Source organism: Triticum urartu, chromosome 1A (genome assembly GCF_056163025.1).
Source record: "Triticum urartu cultivar PI428250 chromosome 1A, HENAU_Tu73, whole genome shotgun sequence".
In the NCBI taxonomy this organism is placed as follows: domain Eukaryota; kingdom Viridiplantae; phylum Streptophyta; class Magnoliopsida; order Poales; family Poaceae; genus Triticum; species Triticum urartu.
This window is the reverse complement of record NC_141873.1, coordinates 57,411,955-57,422,430: the sequence shown is the minus strand read 5'-3', so window position 1 is coordinate 57,422,430 and position 10,476 is coordinate 57,411,955. Positions and strand designations below refer to the sequence as shown.

The following is a 10,476-nucleotide window of genomic DNA, read 5'->3' as shown; positions in this document are numbered from 1 at the left end:
CAATACACACAATAGCCCAAACGGCAGGGTTATGTCCAAGAATATGCATTTTCGTCTTATGCTTCCAACTAGCAAAATTAGTACCATCAAAGTAAGGACCTCTACGGTGGTAATTTCCCTTGCTAGACGCCATACTCTCCTAGGTTGTGAAACCAAGACTATGATCACCAAAAGCTATGGAAATCAAGGCAAATGGAGACCAAAGCTCTGATACCACTTGTAGGATCGAAAGTATGTCTAGAGGGGGTGATTAGGTTACTTGACCAAATAAAAATCTAGCATTTTCCCAATTTGAAGTCTTGGTATATTTTAACAACTTAGCACAAGTCAAGCAATCAACCTACACATGCAAGTCTAAGAGTATAGCAGTGGAATGTAAAACATTGCACATGAAGGTAAAGGGAGGAGTTTGGAGGGAGCAAACATAATGTAGACACAGAGATTTTTGGCATGGTTTCGATAGGTGGTGCTATCGTACATCCACGTTGATGGAGACTTCATCCCACGAAGGGTAATGGTTGCGAAAGTCCACGGAGGGCTCCACCCATGAAGGGTCCACGAAGAAGCAACCTTGTCTATCCCACCTTGGCCATCGCCCATGAAGGACTTGCCTCACTAGGGTAGATCTTCACGAAGTAGGCGATCTCCTTGCCCGTACAAAATCCTTGGTTCAACTCCACAATCTTGACGGAGGCTCCCAAGTGACACCTAACCAATCTAGGAGACACCACTATCCAAAAGGTAATAGACGGTGTGTTGATGATGAACTCCTTGCTCTTGTGCTTCAAATGACAGTCTCCCCAACACTCAACTCTCTCTCACTGATTTGGATTTGGTGGAAATATGATTTGAGTGGAAGGAAACTTTGGGAAGGCTAGAGATCAAGATTCAAATGGTTGGAATGGAATATATTGGTCTCAACACATGAGTAGGTGGTTCTCTCTCAGAAAATGAAACCTGAAGTGTAGGCATGTTCTGATGGCTCTTTACCATAATGAAGGAAGGGTGGAGGGGTATATATAGCCTCCACACAAAAACTAACCGTTACACACAATTCACCAAACTCGGTGGGACCGAATCAGAAAACTCGGTGGGACCGATTCAGTTCAAAATGTGAACATTAGGCTTTTCGGTGGGACCGACGTGTCAACTCGGTGGGACCGATTTCATTAGGGTTAGGGCATAACATAATCTCGGTGAGACCGATTACACAAACTCGGTGGGACTGATTTTGGTACTAAGCTAACCAGAGAGTTGGTCAGGCAAACTCGGTGGGACCGAATCGCTCATTTCGGTGAGACCGAAATGTTACGAAAGGGAAACAGAGAGTTTGCATTGTGAACTCGGTGGGACCGGTCGCTCATCTCGGTTGGACCAAAACATTACAAAGGGAAACAGAGAGTTTGCAATCCCATCTCGGTGAGACCGAGATCCCTATCGGTGAGACCGAAGTGACTAGGGTTTGTGGCAGTGGCTATGTCAAGTGAACTCGGTGGCGCCGGATAGAACATTTCGATGGGGCCGAGTTTGACTTTTTGGTTTGGGACATATGTGGATATGAGAAAGTGGTTGAGGGTTTTTGGAGCATATCACTAATCATTTTGAATAAGCAAGCCATTGAGCAACACCTCATCCCCTTTTAATAGTATTGGCTTTTCCTATGGACTCAATTTGATCTTGGATCACTAAAAGTAAAATGTGGAGTCCTGAGCTTGAGCCAATATGTGTCCTTAGCATTTTGAGGGGTCCACATTCCTAATCCATGCCATGCCAATCATTGAACTTTCTGAAATGAACATCTTGAAATAGTGTTCGTTCAATGAGCTATATGTTGTTACTAATTACCAAAACCACCCAGGGATAGTTGCACTTTCATTTGGGGTCAGTCTAGATCCTACCAGAAGTAACGACCGCCGACGAGTGTGTCCGGGACGTTACACCTACTCCTTTGGTTCTTGGGGCAGCCAAACCTTCAATCTCTTTGTATCTTACTCATCACTTCATGTTTTTTATGCAGATAGGTCTTTCGGAGGTCAACTCCAGCAGGCTTAGGGAATCATTTTTTAACACGGTACAGACGCAAGCGCTCATACGTTCACCTCTATGAACGCACACACGTACACCCTACCCCTATGAGCATCTTCGAGAGACTGAGCCGGCATATCATCTTGAGATTTATGAAGCCACCGTAGGTGCCTCGTCCTTGAAGGAAACGTTGATGTCTACTACGCAACTTCATTCTTGTAGACACGTGTTGGGCCTCCAAGCGCAGAGTTTTGTAGGACAGTATCAATTTCCCCTGAAGTGGATGACCTAAGGTTTATCAATTCGTGAGAGGTGTAGGAGGAAGATGGTCTCCCTCAAACGACCCTGCAACCAAATACAAGAAATCTCTTATGTCCCCAACACACCCAATACAATGGCAAATTGTATAGGTGCACTAGTTCGGCGAAGAGATGGTGATAAAAGTGTAATATGAATAGTAGATATTGGGTTTTGTTATCTGAAATTATAAAAACAGCAAGGTAACTAATAGTAAATGGGCACAAAAACGGTGTTGCGATGCTTAAAAATGAGGCCTAGGGTTCGTACTTTCGCTAGTGCAATTTCTCAACAGTGTTAACATAGTTGGATCATATGATTATCCCTCAAATTACAATAAAGAATCAATCCCGAGTTCCTCTTAGCGGATAACAAAAGATAGCAATTGTTTGTAGGGTACGAAACCCCCTCAAAGCTATTCTTTCCGTTCGATCTATTCAATAGTTCGTACTAGAATAACAACAAAGCATATTCATATTCATAATACTCAATCCGCACAAGGAACTATAAAGAGACCCTGTTGGGGATATGATTATCATATATGACCCGCCTAAGAGGGGCCGGGCCATCCATTATGACGGTTCATATAAATGAAGCCCAAGAGTATACTAAGGAGGGCGGTTCATAGATAGGCTTGTTAAAAGGCCCAAGTCTGGAGGCGGCTTAAGGCCCGTAAGTGTAAACCGCCATGTATAGGTAAACTTGTATTGTAAGGCATGTAAGATAAGTCACCGAGCTGAACACATTTGTATGAGCCGGCCGGGACTCTGTAGGCTGCAGGGCGTCAACCCATGTATATAAGGGGACGACCCGGCAGCGGCTTAGGGCAAGAAACAACAAATCGAAAGCCAAGCAAAGTGTGTTTGCTCCCTGGTAATCAAAACCCTAGCAATACCACCTCAAACTGGAGTAGGCTTTACCTTCACCGCAAGGGGCCGAACCAGTATAAACTCTCTGTGTCCTTTGTCCCGTTTAAACCCTTTAAGCTAACCTCGTCCCAATGGCTCCACAACTAAGTCCTTCTACGAGGACATCTGCCGTGACACTTCCACGACAGTTGACGCCCATCGTGGGGCCCGCGCACGATGGTTTTGAGTTCATAAAGGGCAGCTTCGAAGGGCTCAAGGGATACATTGTGGGCCGGATGACAAAGTGTCGTCGCGGCAAGCTCTACATCGACGATGCAGGCTGGGGACCCGAGGCCGGCTCAATTGAGTACAGGTATCGGGTCCCCTTCGGCGGAATCCACGTCTTCATTGGCAAGATCGGTAAGCCGGGCCCTGAGCCAGACATCTGCACCGACATCATCGGGACGGCTCAGCGTGCAGGACCCGCTCGGCCTCAACCCGCCGTAAGGCATGTCTTTGTTGGGTTCACCCACGGGGCTGAGTTGGAAGGCTTTGTCTCTGGCGGTGAGACGGCCATCTGCTCTGATGATGAGTCGTCCACAGGCGAGACCAACTCAATGTATCAGCTACAAGACGGACGACTTGGGGGCTGTTCCGATGGCGACAGTATTCCATATCCCCGTGAGCCGCCGAACAGGGTGGCGATCTACATGGCTGGTGTAACAGCCTGGATTTTTGCCCTTTTCTTCTTCCTTTGATTTTTTTGGAATTCCTGTTTTGTTTTGCTTTTCCGTGGCTATGTGGTTCTGAAACTTGGGAAGATCATGTCTTCCTAGGTTTTATAGTGGCTTGTCACCCTCATCATCATCCCAAGATCATGTTATTTCCATCCTTGACCTAACCCAATATTCTTTTTATTGGGAATATTCCTTTTCTGATAAAGGAATAACCCTTTAAAACCCTAAGTTGTGAAGAAACCTATATTTCTGTCACTCCTAAAATTCCCAAATAATTTTCATAAATTGTTCGGGTCATATCTTCCTCAAATATAGCAAAATATATCATTGGCCATCTTTCCCATCATGCTCAATTAATTCCTTTTCTGTTCAGTCCTGAATGGCAGTTTGTGAAGCAAGTGCCATTTATCTTTGCCCAATTCAACCCAAACTTCTTGGAAATCTTTTCCTGTCCAAATAATTGCCTCATGCCAAAATGCAACTCAATTTGCCTAGTAAATATTCCTGAGCAATTATTCAAAGTTCCTGTCTGAGGGAAGTGATTGTGAAGGAAGTACAAGCAAGGCATATCCAAAGAGTTGAAATTTTGCAAGGTCCTTCATATGATAAAATCATGACACTCCACCAAATATGAGCTCATGTAAATCATCTATGTGAGCCCAGCCCCAAATCTTACTTTCTGGTCAGATTTTCAATTTGTGAAGCAACTATATTTTATATTGCTTCAATTGAGCTGAAACTTTACCAGGAAATGCTTCCACCTATATCAACTCTTTCCACCAATTTTTAGCTCAATTAGTTAATCCAATTGCCCTGTGCATTTTTTCCAACTTTCTGTCTAGAATGAAGCTTTGTGAAGCAAGTGCCACTTTGGTATTTCCAAATAGAATGAAAGTTTACAGAAGCTTCCTATCATCATATAACCCCTCTATGCCAAATTTCAGCTCATGACAATCAAGTATGTGAGTGTAACATCCAAATTCCTAATTCTGGCCAGTTTTGCACTTTCTACAGCAACCCTCATCTAAACTCCTTTTCTTAGTCTGATTTTTGGTGATCAAAATCACTTTAGTGTGTGATCATCATCAGACAAACTATTTACCACGTTACCAAGCTGGTTTAATCACAGCAAGTTACAAGCACCTCCCTGTTGATTTACATTGGATCTAAGTGCAAATCTCTTCTTTGCCCCTGGACCCAATTATTTCTTCAGTTGGACTAAGGGCACCAAGGTCCATCTACTGAACATGGTCGGCCACGCCAAAGCGCGCCGCTTGCGCCAGTGCGCATGGTGATCACGCTTGCGTCATAGCTGAATGCGTGCTCTGGCTTGTTCCGGCCACTGTGCTCGTCTCCTACCTCCTCGTCTCGACCTCCATTCATGTCTAGTAGCTGCCCCGTGAGCTCCTGTGTCGCCCTGTGCCTCTGCCTCATCGCCGTTCGCCTTCAATGCGTCGCTAGCGCCATGCCCGTGCCGCGTCCAGCCTCTGCCCGTCATTAAAGCTCGGTCGGGAGCTCACTCGTGAGCTCTAGAGCCCTCCCCGTGGCTATATATATAGCATGCCCGAACCCCTCCGCGGATCATTCACTCCTCCCCCGCCTCTTTTACCCACCGTAGCAGCTCTCCTCGCTGTTTTCTTCTTCGGCCATCGCGGCCACCACCGGAGTTCGTCTCGGTTCCGGCCACCATAGGCCCCCTCTCCTCCTACCAAGCCCTCCAATGTCTTCCTCTCTTTCCCGCGGTTCGCCCCACCCCACTGGTTCGTCTCCGGAGAGCCCCATGGCAGCGTCCCCCGAGTCCGGCCGCCGCCTTCTCCTCTCGGCCTCATCCTTGATTCCGGCCGTCCACGCCTCCCCTCCACCCCCTGACTCCACCAACGCCTCCTACACCCTCCGGTGAACCCTCCCAAGCTCTCACTCGCCTCCCCGTCGCCGGAGCACCTCGCCCCCAAGAAAATGGCCGCCGGAGCCGCCTCTGTTCTCCCCTTCGTCGTGGTCGCTCTGCTCCTCTCCGACGTCTCCTCTGCGCGGGGATGGATGCAGCAGGCCAGGCCGAGCCCGCTGGTGGTCTCACCTTAGCCGGAGACGGCCAGAGCCACCGAGGCCCTCATCGCCCGCACCCGAACAGAGCCATCCCCACCGCCTTGTCCTGTTTCCCCCGCGTTCGGTCTATCCCTCCCCTGGCCGCGGCACTCGCCAGCACGCCCGGCTGGCCCCTCGCCGACCGGAGTCGATCGCCGGAGCATCCGCTCCCGTCGCCGGCCGCTCGACCCCACCCCTCCTCTATTTCCTGTCGGGAGGAGGAAGAAGAAGATGGGAGGAGGGAGTGGATAAAGTGGGTCCCGCTTGTCATCCCCTGCCCGTTGACCCAGCCACCTCTGCCCACGTGGCAAGTGGAGACGGTTTTCCCAGAGTACGTTTCCTCTTTTCTGAAAGCGTACTTTGCTTCTACTTCGGTTCAGAATACGTTTTCTGAGTCCGAAAGCGTATTTCTAATTCTACGCCTCTGCCTTATCCACTCAGGGACTTGTTTGTGATGATATTTTTACAGATTAGTCCCTGATCTTCTACACCTCATAACTCTGCAACCATAACTCCGATTGAGGTGAAACCAGCGCTCACTTCTTCGTCTCATCGAGCTCTATATTTTGGTAATATTTCACTAGGTGGTCTCACCGTGAAAATGACCATTATGCCCTTGCCTCTAATCACCCCCCTCCGAGAAAGAACCGCCTGGCGTTTCGTTTCGCGGCTTCACCACACTTCTTCTCGGAGTCTCCGTCACCCCCAGGCAAGCCACAGTACCCACTAACATGATAGTCATGCAGTAGCCATGGTTTTCAACTTGAATATTTATTAAATGTTTGCTTGTTTAAAATATGGTTATCGTTGTTTCGGTAATGCTTCTGGGTCAGTGCTTACTTTCTTGCTATGTTGTTATGCACCTGGTTATCATGCACTGCTAGTTCCTAGTATTCCTTTCATATGCTTATGCTTGCTAGTAGTACATGTTGATGTTGCTGATGGTCTTCGGTGCATGACTCCCGTCTGTCCCGAGTACCGTTGTTATGCATGTTCCATTGCATCCAGTTGGTTAAATGCTTGCATGATGACATTGTTGATATGTTCTTGCATGATATTTATTGTTGATGCTAGTGGTCATGCTATGTTCCTGAGAAGTGTGTACTTGTGGTGTTCATGCTAATCAGTATGCCATGCTCAGTTGGATATGATTCGTTGTTGATATGGTTAATAGTTATGTTGCACCTCCATGCTTATGCTGATATCATGTTCATGCATTGTAATTTTCATCATGTTATTTTATCATGGATCAGCATATTTTCATTCAAGTTTAACCGGATTAAATTGAACTTGAACAACTGTTGGCTGAGTCATGGTGCCACCATATCGAGCTGACAAGTGCAACCACACTTGCCTTTATGGGGAGGTCCTAACTGGGTCTATTGTCGTGCCTCTCGCCGATGCCTCCAACGAGGGAAGGTTATGGGCGTGCGGTACCCTAGCCCGGTAAGCAGACATAACCTTGTGTGCCCGTTGTTGTTATATCCGGATTGTCCCCGTTTGGGACCGTTTTGCCACGACGGTGGCCGTTGGTGCCTTTGGTAGGCACGGGTCCACCCATGACCTGGCCCAGAGGGGAGTTGGTCGGAGTGGCCGGGAGAGTGTCATGGCAGTAGATCGGTTTTGTCGGAATGTTGTTGGTCCACCCAAATGGGAGCGAGAGGCCATGGTTTCCGTGGTGTGGGTATAGTGTACTAACCTCTGCAGAGTGTATATTAAATCTATCGATTGCTGTGCCCGCAGATAAGGGCCCAGTTCGTGTCGGTCACACTATGGCTCAACAGTTATAATAATAACTTGCTTAATTACAACCCCGGTTCGATGATGAGATAAGTTGGTGTTGTGATCCATGAATGATCACCGTTTGGTTACGAGGTAACTCGTTGAGCCCAGAGTGGTTCCATTCGTGATCCGTGAATGATGACCGTGGTATCGAGGATACCAAGTTGATAAGTATTCGTGATGTTGTGCGAGAATCATGGGTAAAGATCAAGCTCCTTGTGGTCATTTAATGATTACTATGGTATTGTTTATACCAAGCTTGATTTGATCCTGAGATCATCGTGTAATGTCCGAGGTGGGTAAGTGATGCATGTGATGGTTACGAGGTAACCCGAACAGAATAAGTGGTGCATATAGTGTCATCATGCACTACTAGGGAAAACCTTATACACAGAAATTTAGCAACAGCGCGGGTTAAAAAAGGGTGCTAGTGCTAGATAGCAGTAGTGGTTCAGAATAAACCGCGCTGCAGATACGATTCTAGCAGTAGCATGTGTGCCCGTAAAAGCACTACTACTAATATTCCCATTGCTGGAACGATGGGCTACGCATAGCAGTAGCGGCCTTGCAGGAAGCGCGCTACCGCTAGGGCATGAGTAGCAGCGCGTTTCCCTGTAACAAAGCTACTGCTAATGGAAATAAAATAAAATGAAAAACAAATAGAAAAGTAAATGAAATTGAAAGAAACAGAAAAAGGAGAAAGAAAAAAAATAAAATGTAAAGCAAAATAAATGAAAAAGCGAAAAAATAGAGAAAGGCTTAGCTGTAGCGTGTGTTAGTAAGAGGCGCTGTAGCTAACGCAGCTGCAGCGCGTTTCCAGGACCCCTGCTATAGAAACAGAAAAGGAAATAAAAGAGAAAGAAAATTACATATGTATAGAAGTAGCGCGTTTTGGAAAAAGCGCTATAGCTACCTTAGCTATAGCGCGTTCTCCGAAACGCGCTACCGCTAGTTTTGACTTAACCAAAAAACCGCCCCCCCGCCACCACTTGCCCCCCAAATCTCTCGACCCACCCCGCCGCCGTCTCCCCGGTTCGCCGTTGCCCCACTTCGCCGCCGTCTCCTGCCGACGTCGACGCCCCCGGAGCCACCAGAGCCGTGCCCCGTCGACGCCACCGGAGCCGCCCCCAACGCCACAGAGCCGCGCGGCCTCATCAACGCCACCGGAGCCGTCGTCCACGCCACCGGATCCTCCCTCGCCACAACTGCCTCCCTCGCCGTCATCGGAGATGCCCCTGCCTCCCTCGCCACCACTGCCTCCCTCGCCACCACCGGAGCCATCCTCTGTAAGCCCCCACCCCTCCTCTCTCTCTCATGCATAGGTTAGCTAGTTTAATTATGTTAATTATCTAGGTTAGGGCAAAAATTTAGTTAGGGCTTTGACAGAGAAGTAGTTAGGTTAACTAGTTTAATTAGGTTAATTACCTAGGTTAGTGGAAAAATTTAGTTAGGGCTTTGACAGAGAACTAGTTAGGTTAACTAGTTTAATTAGGTTAATTATCTAGGTTATTTAGGCAAGTTTTATTTTAAAGATGATCCCTTCCTAGACTTTTATTGTTGATTATATCTTTTCATTGAAGTGGTCATGTTGTTTGTGCCCAAGTGGCTTTATTGTTTGAATGAAGCTGAGTGGCCTATATATGTTTTGCCGGAATGTTGATTCATTTCCGTTCTGGCAAATTTGAGGTTCTCAATTTGTCCACTTTTTAGCAAAGGTCATGCCGAAATTTTCTGTGAATTTCGGCATGACTTGTGCTACAAACTAGGACATATCGAGTGCCCGGGATTTGCCGCACCAGGAAGGAGTCAATGTTCCTACAAAACATAGGCCTTTTGTATGTCATTATTCATTTTATTAGGTCTAGAATTAATTTACTAGATTTAATCATAGGAAACATGGCTAGTAACGATGAAGGACAGGGTTGAAACGAATCGGATGCGGATGCGGCTCAAATGAGTTAGGGTTCATGTAAGGGTGTGGAAACGAATCAAATTTCTAAGATGAATCATAAAACGAGTAAAATTTCACCACTTATTTCACTTTATAGTTGGATAATTGGAATATCCGCTACCACTTTCCACCCCTAGGTTTATCAAATTAGATGGTAATTAGGGTAGTAGTTCCTAGGTACTAATTAGTTAGTAAGAACTTGTTGCTATTTTTATTTATAGTAAGTTTATTTTTAGTAAGAACTAGTTGAATTAATAGAACTAGTTAGTAAGAACTTGTTGCTATTTTTTTAGTTAAAGTAATTTTTCTCGCATCGACGTGGACGATGCCTATCCTGCATCCTCGTCGTCGAGTCGGCGGAGGACGACACCTGCTTGACCAGATGGGCCATGTCCGGGACTGGGCTCCACCGGGGTGGTACTAGGAGGCGCTACCTACCGGAGGGCGCAGGTAGGTGAGGAGCCAGCCTGTCGTTGACCCGAACCTTCTTTGGTGGCGGTCGCGTGGGCCAGTGACGGTCCAGAGGCTCGAGGACTCCGCGGAGGTGGTGCGTCATCGTGTCAGTGAGGAGGACGCGCACGTTCGTCGCTACTTGTTTGCATTGGAGCACAGGTTCTCCAATACCTGGCAGGTTCTCCAGGGATCTCACTGGAGCTATGATCCCGTGATGGTTCCTTCTCTATGGGTGTCCACCGCCCGCGCCGATACCCGTCGTGTGCTAGGGTTTTAGTTGTATTAGTGATAATATTCGACG

The 10,476-nt window shown here is 47.2% G+C and overlaps 1 long non-coding RNA gene across 1 annotated transcript; it reads left to right on the top strand.

Annotated features, from left to right (window-relative positions):
* The first annotated feature begins 5,390 nt into the window (after positions 1-5,390).
* LOC125545974 (uncharacterized) lies at positions 5,391-10,464 on the top strand. Its single transcript, XR_007300385.2, has 3 exons — positions 5,391-6,320; positions 6,459-9,057; positions 10,016-10,464. It is a non-coding gene; the product is annotated as an uncharacterized LOC125545974 (long non-coding RNA).
* The last annotated feature ends 12 nt before the right edge of the window (positions 10,465-10,476 follow it).